The following is a 14,886-nucleotide window of genomic DNA, read 5'->3' on the forward strand; positions in this document are numbered from 1 at the left end:
GACCACTTAGCCTGACCTTACCCAGGAAAGGTGACCAAAAATCGGAAAGACATTAAATGGCTGGGGTTATCTTCCTGATGCTATGTGCCGTTTGAAAGAGTTAACAGTGAATTTTTAAAAAGCCTCTGTTTGGAGCAGGAAGATTAAAGAATTGTTTGTAACCTGAGTAAGAGCAGACACACCAAAAAAAAGGAAAAATGCAAAGGTTTTTTCCTAAGTGTGCTTGGCCTTAAAGCAATCAGTTCCCGCTTCAAGCTCCACAGAAAAGGATCCCTGTGTAAATGCTAACAAAAGCCTCAGTGGAGAGGAAGTACTTCCTATATCCTAATGCCTGTTCCCTGGTTGTATTTTTAGATTACTTTTTGTTGGTGGTGCTTGTGCATGGGATTGGAGTGCTGTGCAATTGAAAGGGTTTTTGTTGTTGCGCTTTCATTACCTGAGTTACCGATTTCAGAAGGATGGGTATTCAGATTTGGGGTATTTTGCCTTTTGTTACACCTAAGCACCTTAATTAAAAATTATTGTGGCAAAATGTATGATTGTAATCTACTGAGAATATTTGCTATGAGATATCAGCTATATCGAATCAGTTCTAGGAATGTGTTAACTTGCAGGTATGATGAGTGTGGTTGGTGTCTATTTATAGTATTAATTCTGCATTGATTTCCTAGATGGATTTCTAATAGCATTAGCAGTATGTATTATACTCATATGACTATAGATGGAAGAATAATCAGACTAGGTAGAGGTGTGCAGAGTTTCTTGACATTTTTTGTGTTTAGTTGCTTTTATACAAAACTAGCAATGAGGAAGAATGGATGTTGTTAGGGAAGAGAAAGCTGCTTTTTAAAGCATATACGTAAAAATGATTGCTAGCTCTCTTTGGTTGTCTTGTTGTTTCTCTTACTTACGTGCGCATCCAAGATGGGAATGAGGCCCTTTGAGGGCTGTGTGGGGCGAAGGGGTTGTCTGTACCAGTAAAAGCCTAGGTGTTTTCATCCTTTCCTGAGCCTCTGCTGGTTAAAGTCAAGAAATATGTGAAACAGGGATGGGTCGTGAGCAGCAAAATGTGAGCAGAGGAAATAGGAAATTGGGGGACTTAGGAATCAACTCAGAGCAGGGTATTAGAGATGAAAGAAGGTGAATAGAGCATGGTGAGATGATGCTCCTAGAGCAGGGGGACAACCCGTTCCAACAGACAGAGACAGAGCTGCTCTTATATTTGCTAACAGCTTAAGCTGGTTCTTACTCAAACTAAACCTTGCTCCTTCCTAACCCATTTTGTGATATTTCGGTGTGTTGCCAGGCAGCCTTATTTGTCATTTTCACTGCATTCTGCATGACAAAAGGCTGTGGCATTGTAAATACAAAATAATAGCATAACAACAGGGCAAAGAGCAATCAGGAACAAAGAGAAAAAGTTTGTTAGTTTTTTAAAACTGGAAACCTCTAGCTTTTTTTATGTGCTCTCCCCAGTGACACTTAGGTGCCTGTTCTTCGTGAATACTTTCAGAATATCCAGAGTCCACAAGAAAGACAAGAGGTTTCTTTTATGTCTGCTAAATATAGCTTGCCATCCTGCATGGCTTCGCAATGCCCTCCTGTAGTTTCTCTCTCCGGTTCTTTGTTCTAGTGCCTTTGCATTTCGTTTTACATACATATTAATCCACATGTGTTAAATAATATCAGCCCTTGAGGAACAGTTTACTAAAAGCTGCTTTCTTGGTTCAAGTACCATATTTTTCTAATCCTGGGCCAAAACGTACTCGAGATGCCAATGTCCTCAGGGTATCCTGTGAGAATTTCTGTGTTTAAAAGAATGAAAATGAAAATCGCCCTTTGTTAAAGTCATACATGATATATGCCAGTTCTCAGTTCACAGCCTTTTGCATCTTACTCCAGTATGGCATTTCTCTCTCCTGCCCTTTTTGAGGTCTGTGTCTCCTTCGGTAGCAGTTTCCTGGGATCCAGGCTGGGGTGTTCCCCTGGTAAGGCTCAAAACAGCAGTAATAAACTCAGCGGACAGCCGTTCACACCCTTTCGCCTTGGCTGCGGGGTGTCCTGGACTGCCTCCGCTCTGCTGCTGCACGCACCGCTGTAGCTGCGGCTGCCGGGCTCAGCCATCGCAGCAGGAGCCGGACGCTGCTCAGTAGGATGGGGGCTTGTGTGCCCGCAAACTGCGGTGCAGACCTCGCCAAGTGCTGGCAGTGCCAATGCTGGAAAGGAGCTGGGGCGGGGGAGGACGACTTGGTGCCGAAATTCTGCCTTTGCTCTTTCCTGGGAATGTTAGAGTCATTTGTTCCTAAACCACCTGAGATTACTAAGTTAGGGCACAGCGAAGCAGTGTGCTGGAACTCCTAAATGTGTACAGAGCATATGTTTGTCATATAGTGTATCACATGCATTTTATTTTCCAGGAACCAAAATTTCTTGAAACGATTACCTTTACCGTATAAAAATTATTTCCTATGTTGACATAACTTCACGATATGTCGCGTGTCGTGGGACTCTGAGCTCCACAACAGGAAGGAGAGCTTTAGCTTCTGCATCTGTGTTCACTGATGTCACTTCACCCAGAGGTTTGACCCCCCATCATTGTCTTCCACATCTTCTATTCAGTTTATGATGAGTCAGTCTCTATGCCCATTTCACTCAGTCTTTTGCAGCAAAGACTGCAGGAATGTAGTTTGGCCGTTTCCATTAAGTTTAGTAGCTTGTCAGATATCTGTTTATGGTAGAAGCCCCTAAATAAATGTTTAAAATTAACAGAGTCTTTCCCCACATCTCTTGCTCTAGCGAGTAGGTGCCAGGTCATCTTGAGGGGAACTCATGTCATGCAGCTGTGGCTATCAGCAGGGCCTGATTCGCAAGCAGCAGAGCTTACTTTAGTGCATGGTTTTGCTCATTTTGGCTACCCAGTCACTGTGATTCCTCATCCTACTGCAGATGGGGTTTGATGCCTTGCATCGCAGCTACTGCTTCGCTGCCGCTTACAGACTGGTGCTTAACATCTGCCCCAGCCACCTCGGTGTTGCAGGTGGTACAGTGCGGTGGCTGAGTAGCTGAGCTGTCCCACCAGCAGCGATGAGGGCCTGAGAGGGCTGGAGGGGACTGCCGGAGTCCTTCCAGTTGAGGAGAGCAAGGGCGTTTCAAGGGAAGCCACCTATACCTATAAATACCAAGCCCTAAGCTCAACTGAGACTGGGACTGGGATGGGAGTGTAGGATTCATCCCCTTGTTTTAGAAACCTGTCGTAGGATGAGTGAGCTGCCCTCCCAGGGACCCTCTCTTGTCTCTTCCACCCCACCTCCTCTTGGCCTAACCCATGCTCAGGTTGTCCCATCAGCTGTGGTGAGGTGAAAGGAGCCCCAGCTCTTGTCCTGACAGCACAGCGCATTGAGGGGGATGGCAACTTCAGCTTCTCTTTCTACCTCTCCCACTCCATGTATCACTTCACAAACCTCATAACTTCTCTGGGAGCCTTTTAATCTGCTGCTATAGGCGTACTGGTGCTTTACCGACCTTACAGGGAGCTGGAGGCTGCCCAACCAATGTAAAAGGTGGTCTGGATAGCTTATCCTTTTCTTGAGCTTGCATGGTACAAGAACGTGCTCGGTTTTCACCTCTGATAGGGTAGGGATGCTGAATGCAGTCCTCTCTTCCTCTGCTTGAGCTCGGCTTACCAGTGCATAGACCTTAACGACGCGGGGTGCTCCCCAGGTGCAGAGTTCAAAGTGCAGGGGGCTGCCTGGCACCTTCATCTCCACTCTCTGCACCAGACGCAACGGTCACTGAAGTAAATGGAATCTGAGAAACCCGCTTTTCAGAATAGAGGGGAAGAGTTGTTCTTTTCCAGCTATATTGATTTGGTGGAAAAAAAATGACATCTCTGATAAATCTTGCCTTGCCTTGTCTTTAGAAATGGCATGTGAAAAGTTCTGACTGTATGCTGAGCTATCCTTTCTTGCTTTTCTCAGCAAACAGGGTGAAAAGGAAATCGTATGCATACATTTATGATTAATCATTAGGAGTCACTTAACAGTAGTAGTATGCTTGCTATTCTTGCTCTTTCCCCGTCTCATCCCATGGCCTTTGTAAAAATAGAATTAGAATCATTTCTCTAAAAAAAAATGATGCTACTAATTTCCAAAGCTCAATACAAGCTACTGGGAAAAGCAGGGGCAATTCTCTTTTTTGTTTTTTGACAACTACACTTAAAGTAAATTTGATCAAAGTGTTGTCCATAGCTCTCCTTTAAAGTTCATGTGGGCTCAAATGCGATTAAAAATGTAAACAACTTTTGAAGAGTTTCTTTTACCAAACAGTAAATTTTAGCATTTGCAACAAATAATCAGTGTCAAGCTTCAGTTGGCTGCTCAAGCTGGTGGGTGCATCTGGGTGAGTAGGTGCAGGCAATCTTCTGCTGGGTCCGTTCAGGCTCCCGCCTGCCTCTGTGCACTGACTCCAGGCTGGAAGGCATGTGGATGTGCCCCAAAATTTCATGCACAAAGACTCCCTCGCAGATGAAGTAGGAGAAATAAGCACATTCTTACGTCCCACTGAGCCTTGGGGGGATAGGCTCTGCGCAGCAAAGCTCGTAGGTGAGTATAAAAAGAACCAAATGAATAAAATTCCCAAAACATCGGCAATGCGGTAGGGCTGAGTGCCTCCCTTTCTTTATGAGATACAGCATTTGGGCGTTGTGCGAGGTCACAAATCTCCTCAGCCTGCCATCAAAAACCCATGTGTAGCAGCCAGCCAAGGTGTGCATCTGTTTCCAGCTGCACGTCCTCCCTGAAGATCTCCTGCTCTTACTGGGAGGGAGAGAAGAAGATGCTGCTCAGGGACTGTCTGGGAAACCAGGGACCCTGTTGGGCTTTCAGACGCCTCAGGGTAGGGAGGGCAGGGGAAGGTGGAAAGAAAAGATCTGTCTGCGCCTGGAAGCATTCTTAAATTTGATTTCCACTGGTAGCATTTCTTAATAGCATCACAAATGTTGATATTTATATAGCCGCTTTCTGTAAGTAGATATTTCACTTGCTCACAGTGCCAGTGTCAGCAGGTAAAACAGTAATTATTCAATACATTGGTAAAAAAAAAAAAAGAGACTAATTTATTAAACCAGGAAGAGCTTGAAAATAAATGTTAAGCCACAAAAAAAAATTACGCTTCTTCATTTGTTGTGGTTATGAACTCTGCTGGAATAGTAGAGAGTTGGGATCTAGAAATACTCATTTGAATCAGATGCTTGGGAACTCTTGATTAAAAACACTTTGGCTCATCTGGTAGGTGCTCTAATTTGAAGAGAGGATTTGTCCATGTAAACGCAGCACTGAATTATTATTATTAATTATAGTAACTTCCAGCCAGCAAAAATGTGCTTCACGGTTATATTTTAATATTTATACTTAGAATTTGTGTTGAGACTTGGTTTGAGGTATCCAAATGACTAGAGGCTTTACTTTTCATTTGCGCTGTACTTTTCATTGCTCTAGGGGTTAAAATAACAGGAGGAACACACCCTTTTTTCCTGCCTTCTCTCTCACCCCTTGTCTCCTGCATTGCGTAATAGCTCCTAAGCGATTTTGTTTGTCTTGCTCACCCTATCACTTCCCGTGACTCCAAATGACCAGAGGTAATGGCTTGCATAACAGAAACCCAGGCAATTACTACTGTTCCTCTTATGCTTTTCTCATTGTAATAATCTATGATTTCAGTAAATGGTTAAGATTCAATGATTATAGCAATTAGGATTTTTATTGCTCTGTCTTACAGGATTAGCTGGCTAAAGATAAGTTGGTTACTTTTTTGCTTTTGTTTTCATGTGTTTTGATAGTACCTCATCAGAGGTGCTCTCTACTGAAAACGTACCATGATTGCTCATTATTTTTCATTATAATTAAGTTCTCCTTTGAATGCAGTCTCACACTGAAGTGAATTTACGCACAGAAGTATTCTGCAGAGGAGAGAAAGACTAAATTATCATAGTATGGTTTGGGTTGGAAGGAACCTTAAAGATAATCTAGTTCCACCCCCCCTGCCATGGGCAGGGACACCTTCCACTAGACCAGATTGCTCAAAGCTTCATCTAACCTGTCCTTGAACACTTCCAGGGATGGGGCATCCACAGCTTCCCTGGACAACCTGTTCCAGTGCCTCACCACTCTCAGAGTAAAGAATTTCTTCCTAATATCTAATCTAAATCTACCCTCTTTCAGTTTAAAACTGTTACCCCTTGTCCTATCACTGTGCTCCCTGATAAAGAGTCCCTCCCGATCTTTCCTGTAGGCCCCCTTTAAGTACTGGAAAGCTGCTATAAGGTCTCCAGGAGCCTTCTCTTCTCCAGGCTGAACAACCCCAACTCTCTCAGCCTCTCCTCAGAGGAGAGGTGCTCCAGACCTCTGATCATATTTGTGGCCCTCCTCCAACAGGTCCATGTCTTTCCTATGCTGGGGGCTCCAGAGCTGGACGGAGTACTCCAGGTGGGGTCTCAGGAGAGCAGAGTAGAAGGGCAGAATCGCCTCCCTTGACCTGCTGGTCACACTTCTTTTGATGCAGCACAGGACGCGGTTGGCTTTCTGAGCTGTGATCGCACATTGCTGGCTCATGTTGAGCTTCTTGTCAATCAGCACCCACCGATCCTTCTCATCAGGGCTGCTCTCGATCCATTCTCCGCTGAGCCTGTATTTGTGCTTGGGATTGCCCTGACCCAAATGTAGGACCTTGCACTTGGCCTTGTTGAACTGTATGAGGTTGGCTTGGGCCCACCTCTGCAGCCTGTGCAGGTCCCTCTGGATGGCATCCCTCCCCTCCAGCGTGTCTACCTCGCCAAACAGCTTGGTGTCATCAGCAAACTTGCTGAGGGTGCACTCCATCCCACTGTCCATGTCGCTGACAAAGATGTTAAACAGCACTGGAGCCAGTACCGGCCCCTGAGGAACACCACTCGTCACTGGTCTCCACAAAATTATGTCAGTGTCACCACTTAATAAAAATTACCAACTTGCAGGCATGGGGGAGAACAAGCTTAAAGGCTGTAACTTTGGGTTCCCTTTCTGTTTATTTTGTTTTCCTGTGGTCTCTGACCTGTTGTAGGAAATGCAAAGCTAACAGACACAGTGTCCTCGAGAGGACCATGAGCCTTTTACATGATGCTCTCCAGGCATGGGAACAGCTCTGGCTTACCAAGTATGTTGGCTCTGACGGTGGCCAAAAGCTGATGCCTGCAGAGGGAGGTGTAAGGGAAAAGTGGGCCTTTTATGGGATTTCCCTTGGTAGTAATCCCAGCTTGCCACCGGCTGTGGCTCAGGGACTTCCTACAGAGTTTGTGACATTCAGTGTTTTTCCCTTCAGTTAACTCCTCCAGTCTCACCTCGCACCCAGGAGTCTCAGGGCATTTCCCAAACATGAGTGATGCTTTTGAGTTTCCACATGTATTATCTGATGCCGTAGTGCACATGGTTGCGTAGTTATGTTTTCTTTGCTTGATTTGTCATAGCAGCTTTAGGCATTGTTCATTTTTCATCTTTGTATCTGCCAGCTTTGTAGAAACTTCCAATTTTAAGTTGTTCCTGGTAGCATTCTGAAATCATGGTTTCATATATAACGCGCTGTGAGCAGTTGTTCTGGATGATATGCTCAGCTTTTTCCAGCAGATTGTAAGTCAACCTGTGATTCGTCTGTATATATCAACAAGATGAAGCTTCATGATCTTTTGGAGTCTTTCTGCAACAAGAGAGGTTTGGTTTATGACATACTTCCCTGTAGCTTTTCTGCTTTTTCTGTCTCCTCTAATGACCATGACGGGAGCTTGAAGAAAATTAATTAAAACCTATTAGCTGTTAGCCTCAAAGGAAGTAACATATTGGCAGACACAGCTAGCAGTACCTGTCAGCATTTCTCAGCTGAACATTTTAAAATGAAAGATTCAAAAGATTCAAGGTGTTCCAACAAGCAATGAACGGACAAAAGTGAAGCAAATGTGAAATGGCGTTTGTCGTTCCCAGCATGTTAAATTCATGCATGCCGTGCTCTTCATAGACCATAAAGTTCTGGATCCCAAGTTGAGTCTACCTTTTGAACTCTGTTTCTATGCAGCTATTGGAGAAATGTTACCCACTCAGAGGCATGACTCAAAACTGCCCTGGCTAGTTGTTCCAGGACGGAAAGTTTGCATTGAAAGCTGTTTGTCTTGCTTGATGTTTGGCTTTTCAGTTAGTTTTGTACGTTTCTCCTTGCTGACTTCAGAAACTGAAGCATACATTATATTTCTGATATATTAAAAAAGCTGCTCCTGATATATATATATATTTTTTTTTTTTTTTTTTAAGGACATAGCAGCTGTGCAGCTTTGGGATAGGATAGCTCCATGAGTTACCAGGTTGCAGGTCATGAATTTTGCCCAAAGTGTACCAGTAATTGCTTAGTTTTAAACTTCATTCCTTTCTAAAGCTGATCTTGAAAGTATACCCACTTCTCTGTGATGCACAGCAAAGGGGAAGGAGGTTTGGCACCACTCTGATCCAAAACACAAAACCCTGCCATCTTCCCTTTTCCCTTTGCTTCTATTCTGTCAAGCAAATAACCCGGGCTCTCTGCCCCAGGCCTCTCCTTCAGATAATCCCAGCAATACGCTGCTCCAAGGGCTAACTTCTATGTCTTCCCTCACAAGTCTTATGATATATATTATAACCGTTCACTCCTCCTGTACTCATTCAGGATTAGTCAGTTGTTGGGGTGGAAACCATTACTTTAAAAAAAAACCCTTGAAATAGGTACCAAAGCCTTTGGTTTGTAAAATGCGTGGAAGTCTTGCTTTGCACTAAATGCTACTGAAATTAATTTGTGCCTACTTGACAGGTCTGCTACTAGTATTGAATAGCTAATAAATATAAAATACAAGATGAAGACCTTCAGTTTGTGTTACCCAAAATGTTAAGACCATCATAATGAAATATGAAAGCAATGCTATTTTATATTAGCTTTATATGTCAATACATTACTCATGCTCAACTCTTAGGAACATAAATTGCCTCTGAGTATTCTGTTTCAGCGGTTGAGTATTAGGGCCATTACTTAATTCTGCAATGTTAACTGCAGATGGCTAAGCTGTCCGCCATCCTCTGCTGGTTTTAAAGCCTGGTGATGCTGCAGTGAATGTGGGAAGAGAAAAATGTGAAACCAAAACGTAGAGTGACTAATAACTACAACTTAATATGCGTGTGAGAGAAGAGCAACAGCTGAGGAGGTGTTTTCTTTACCGCATTCTGCTTCTGCCCAAAACAAATGAATTCAGGCAATGAAAAACTTTGCCCTTTCTCAAATAGAGAAAACAAACTTCATGAAGGTGAAAAATGGCTCAAGAGGCTATGTTGCTGGTGCTATAGATTAATAGTAATACTTGAGAGGAGACGTGTGGAAGTGGCATGTTGGTTAGTAAGGCTGAAGGTCAGTCCTCAGCGTGGTGTCTCCAGTGGAGATGTTACTGTAATGAGGATGTCGCTGTGAGCCGGGAAGCCTGGCGTTGCAGTTATCTCTGCCCTACAAGGAACTACGTGGACGCACTGGAAGTCTCTCCTGGTAGCCGGGGTGTTATGTTGAGTCATGGTGTTAATTATAGCTCCTGGATGAATCGCTCAGGTCGTGGTGTTTGGCTTGTGAAAACATTGGTCCCAGCTAGCGTGGGCATATGGCTAAGGCAGAAGCAAAGGCTGGCATTTGCCTTTATACTAAGGATTCAGTGAAAGATTTTTGGTGGATTTCAGTGGCAGATGTTGTGAACTGAATATTGGTGCTAGGAAACTGTTACTCTGAAGAGAAATATGGTAGTGCAGCATTTTAGAATCATAGAATCATTTAGGTTGGAAAGGACCTTTATGATCATCGAGTCCAACCGTAAACCTAACACTGCCAAGTCCACCACCACTCCAGACCCCTCACCAGCTTCATTGCCCTTCTCTGGACCTGCTCCAGCACCTCAATCTCTTTCTTGAAGTGAGGGGCCCAAAACTGAACACAGTACTCGAGGTGCGGCCTCACCAGTCCCGAGTACAGGGGGATGATCACTGCCCTAGTCCCGCTGGCCACACTATTCCTGATACAAGCCAGGATGCTATTTTTCTGAAATGTCAGAAAAAGCAAAGATCAACCTCATACATTTTTACATATTTGAACTTTAAATCCGTTCCTTAAGCAGTGGACAAGGAGCACACGTATACTTAGTTGTGATTTGCTTGCAATTGCCTGATAACAATCTATTGTGTATCCCTTGACTTTCCAGTGGCTTGATTTCCAGCAGGATAAATATTATTCTGCCCAAACACTTTCATATTTTAGAACTGATGACTTTGGTGTTGTGAAGTTCACCATGCGTATGTCCAAATAGAAGGCCTGATATTGGCTCATCGGTCTTGAAAAGATGGTTCTTTTCAGAGTGAGTCTCTCAGAGGTAGCAGGTGTGCAGCCCCTACTATTGAGTAGCTGACCTTTTTTAATATACCTAAATTAGAAATGGGAATATAAATGCTGTTATATGAAATACATTAGTGCAAATGCATCTTTAATATATTGAGTTGGAAGAGTTTAGGTGCGGTATATTTACCTTAGTGAAGTATATATGCAGTCAACTACACAGGGCACACATTTGAAGAATAACCAATAGTGTGCTGTATATCGTGTAACACAAATTCACTAGAGCTCTTGTGAGCTTCATATATGGGATACCGTGTCTTTTTGTTGTTTTGTTTCTCCTGTCTGTATAGGATTCAAAAGATGGCTGTTGTAAAGAGGATCAGGTGTCTGTACACAGAAGAAGTTGTTTCTTGTTTTACAGGAAGCATGGGTTCATTCGGTAATGTTTGTAACCAGCAGGAAGAAAATACAGTAATTTTTTTAAATATTACTTGCAATAGAAAGTGCTATAGTTAGATATTGCACTCTCTTTATATGAATTCTGTCAGACACTGATTTTTCACTGTGCTTGTATGGCCGATAAAAAATTGTGTGGGAAGGTGCTGCTTACCTGTTTATTCCAGTTATATTCATTTCCTTATGGAGAGATGGAATGTGAACCTTCTCTGTTTGCGGAGACCAAAGCATTTTTTGGACATGTTTATACTAGCATAAATTTATACCGAAGTATATGAAACAGCTAGAGTTGCCTTTTTGTTTGCCCCGTTTAAACTCCCACCGCATAAGCTTAATCGTGCTTTTTGTGGCAAAGACTAAAGGATGAAACTTTTAGGAGCATAGAGAATTCAACTGGTCTTTATTGCAGTGGTTTCGAGATGGTTTTCCATCCTTTTTAACAGAAACAGAAGTCAGAGCAGTGCTGGGCACATGTGAAAATCCTACCATTAATGTGCATCTTTATTGTGGAAAAGATTTATACCTTCTTTCAAATTGCCTTAGGAGACCAGCTTAACATGCCAAGTATTTTGTTGCTTAAGAGATAAACAACTGCAGCAACCAGAACCCAAGAGTGTTTCTAATTTCAATAAAAAAAGAGGCAAAAGGTCAATGAGCGCTTTAAAAGGTTGGTGCAGAAATCAGTGCAGGGCACTGCAAGTTCATGCAAATTTTGCAGCAAAACTTCTGTTCTAGTTGTTCTGCATTTTGCGTGTGAGAGCCGTTGAGTAGCATCTGTGTTAAACATAATTAAAATGAAATCACCCTTACCTATGTGGGAAGGGGAAGGATGCACTGTGATCACTTACCCCACCCCACCCCCTCCCACGTAACCCGACGGGGCACGTGGCCTCCCGACAGCTCCGGTGACGCAGTGATATTTCACGGTGGCATGAGTAGGTTGCCAAGCAGCAGCTGCTTTTGCCAAGCACCTTGTTTGGAGCCGTGACTGCTCGGCACGTCTATTTGTGGCATGGAGCAAAACGCTCAGCGGGGCTGGCCGGCCACCGAGCCTTCTCTGTAAGAGTCCCCGTCTGCCTCTGGCAGCCACTGGCGCGGGTAGCCGGATTTGAAAGCTCTCCAGAGAAAGCGGCGTGTGAGCAGGGCGGCAGTTGTCCGTCAGGGACGATAAAGCAATGCAGCTATTTTTGCTGTTGTTTTCCAAAGCCCTTCTCCGTAGCTGCACTGGGACCCTTCCACCCCCCTCTTCTGCCGTTTCCTTTAGCGCCTTCCCTGCCATCAGCTTTGGCTTCTGATAAGAGCCTCCATGTGCCATGAGCAGCCTCTCTGTCTTCTTCCTTCCTACATACCTTTTCCAGTTAAGCACTCAACTTCTCCCTTCACTCTTCTCCTTATCGCTGCCTCCTTAACAGCAGGCTGGTAGGTTTTGTCCCAGATCCCAGGGAATGCCCTTGGGAAGCTGCTGCTGCAAATCAAAAACTCCCTACAAGCTTCTCGCTCCCTGTGGATGGCTTCACCTCAGAGTAACCTAGAATTCCCTAATGAAAATGCCGTGTATTTTTAACAGCGCATTTCAGATCTTGGCAGCATGCCTCCAGCAAAATGACAGAAAAGAGAAAGGTTGTCAGCTGCCCTGGATTTGTGGACTACCATAGTTTCACAGTAGAAACTATGTTTTGCTTCAGTAGCAGAAAGGCCTTTTTAACTCCTGACAAGCTCCTTTCTTGCTTAATGGAAAACAAATTGAGAGTAATGCCACCAGCAGAAATGGCAGTAGGCCTCAAGAACCAGGCAGCTTCTACTTATTGCACATATGGAGTCCCGTTACCTTGGAGGACTGCTCCCAAAAATTCAGGAAGATTAAAACAGGCTGCTTGTGTGGACATCTTATTGCACTGACTTACTGTACTACTTGCTTTGCTACAGCCCTGCAAAAGACTGTGCAGTAGCAAGCCAAAAAACCAAGCCCCTGGGTGGCTATTTTCCTGTTGACAAGAGAAAACACAAGGCAGCAGAGATGGTTTCCAGCCACATTGGTAGCTTCTGGATTTCAGGTTACTGCAAGGACTGAAGTAGTCCACTGGGAGAAGGAAACACTTAAAGGGCTCTCTGATTTGCAGCAGTAGCCTCCCAAGAGAATTGCCTGCGATCTGGGACAAAATGACAAGAAAACAAGCGAGGAGACATCAGTGATAAGGGGAAGAGGCAGACTAGCCTGCTGCTTCTCATCTGAGTAGCTTGGTGCACCTGTACTAAGCCTGGATGGATCTGTATGGTTTGTTGCAGTCTCCCTGGAGTTTCTCATATCCACAAAAACCCAGCACTGACTTGTGCAGGAGAAGTTGGGAAGCAGGATGGAGAAGAAGAGCCGGCATCGCCATGCCTGCATCTCCATTAGCAAACAGCGCTCGGTTTCATCGTTGGTGCTCCGGCAGACTCAGAAGCCTTTTCCTCCAGCGCTGTTTCCTGCCACAGTGCTCTGGCAAGATCATCATGGCCTAGGGCTACAGCCTGAGCATTGCTTGGTCTGGAGCTTGCTCCGTGACAGATAAAAATAGGGCTTGAGCTCCCGCCAAGCCCTGTCAGTGGTGAGGGTGCAGCCTCCACAGCCTGTTACAGCTTGTGACTCCCGGTAGCTCTGGTGCAAGAGGGATAATGACACCTCCGGATGGGTGAATTAACAGGGTCGTGCTGCTGGGGTCCCACCTACCATGATGTCCTGTAGTGCAGGAGAGTAGCTTGCCCAGAGGTTGCTTCCTACCCAGGGGAGGTGAAGGAAACCTGACCAAACCCATCCCAGAAATTTGGCCCGTTTGGCATTGCTGTGCAGCAGCAGATGTGTAGCTGGCCAGGCTGCGGGACGGCGTGCGAGCCCAGGCCTGCGCGCCCGGAGAGCGGCGTCTGCACCGCTGTATGCCTACCGTGCACGTGATCCCAACTTGTGGTGAGAGATGTGCCCCAAAACTGGCATAAACCAGACCCTCTGCAGTAGGTCCTAGGGCGGTGAAGGCATATGAAGAAGTGGTAGCCTTGACTGGGCTCCCTGTCACATCCTTTGTTGTTGTCTAGTCCTAATTTCTCTACTTGTCCCCTCTAGTTGTTGCCTTCCTGTCCTCCTCTGCCTTCTCACGCTGCCTTGCAGACTGGCAGATTCTTGAGATACCAAGACTCCATGTGTCACGAGCACAAAGTTCACGCGTTTTCGCAGTTCAGTCGGTTGCTCAGAGGGCTGAGTCAGTTCAGCGCAAGAGATGATAGTTACTCAAGGACAGCTTCCCAAAAACCTGGTGTTATCTGCAGTTACCAGTCACCAGAAGCCGAGCAGCCCACGTCTGCCACCAGCATGGTGCTTCCAGCGGGGAGAGCTTGCAGGACTGTAATTATTAGCTGCAGATCTGCAGCTAATCGACCCTGCCTTCCCGAGTAAGTGGTGCACAAAGGGCTTTTTAAATAGGATATAGCCATGAAATAATTGCAACATTAGGAAGGCATTCTGTGGTGAAGGAATGATTAATTTTATTCATTCTTCCTGGTCTCGCCCGCCCTCTCAGTTCCCTAATATCCACAGTAAATTACTTCGGTAAGTGTCCTTACATTAGATAATCGTTATAAACGCAGCACACCACTGCAAATCAAGCTTCATTTTTCCTCCTTCATATATTGCCCATTACAGCATACCTGACAGTTCAGTTAACGGCCTGTGAAGCACAACAGAAACGAAACTATGCGTCTGTACCTACCCCCTCTCTGAAGTGCTGACAAGAAGATAGATGCCTATAGATAAATTCAGCACATGTGACCTAGAAGTCACAGTGGAACATTATAGGCCCTTTTTACAATGTAATTAGTATACTGTATCATTAAAGCAATATTTACCTCATGGCAGAAGTCTTCTCTTCGTCCTTTCCACTGCTGGTTTGCCCACGATAAAATGTTATTGGAATCCGCCTCCACCCACCCCCCCTCAGCAGAAAGTAGCTGCGGACAAGGTTGGTGGTGAACACGTTTGCTCACAGAGGT

This window comes from Vanellus vanellus (genome assembly GCF_965231255.1).
Source record: "Vanellus vanellus genome assembly, chromosome: 1".
Taxonomy (NCBI): domain Eukaryota; kingdom Metazoa; phylum Chordata; class Aves; order Charadriiformes; family Charadriidae; genus Vanellus; species Vanellus vanellus.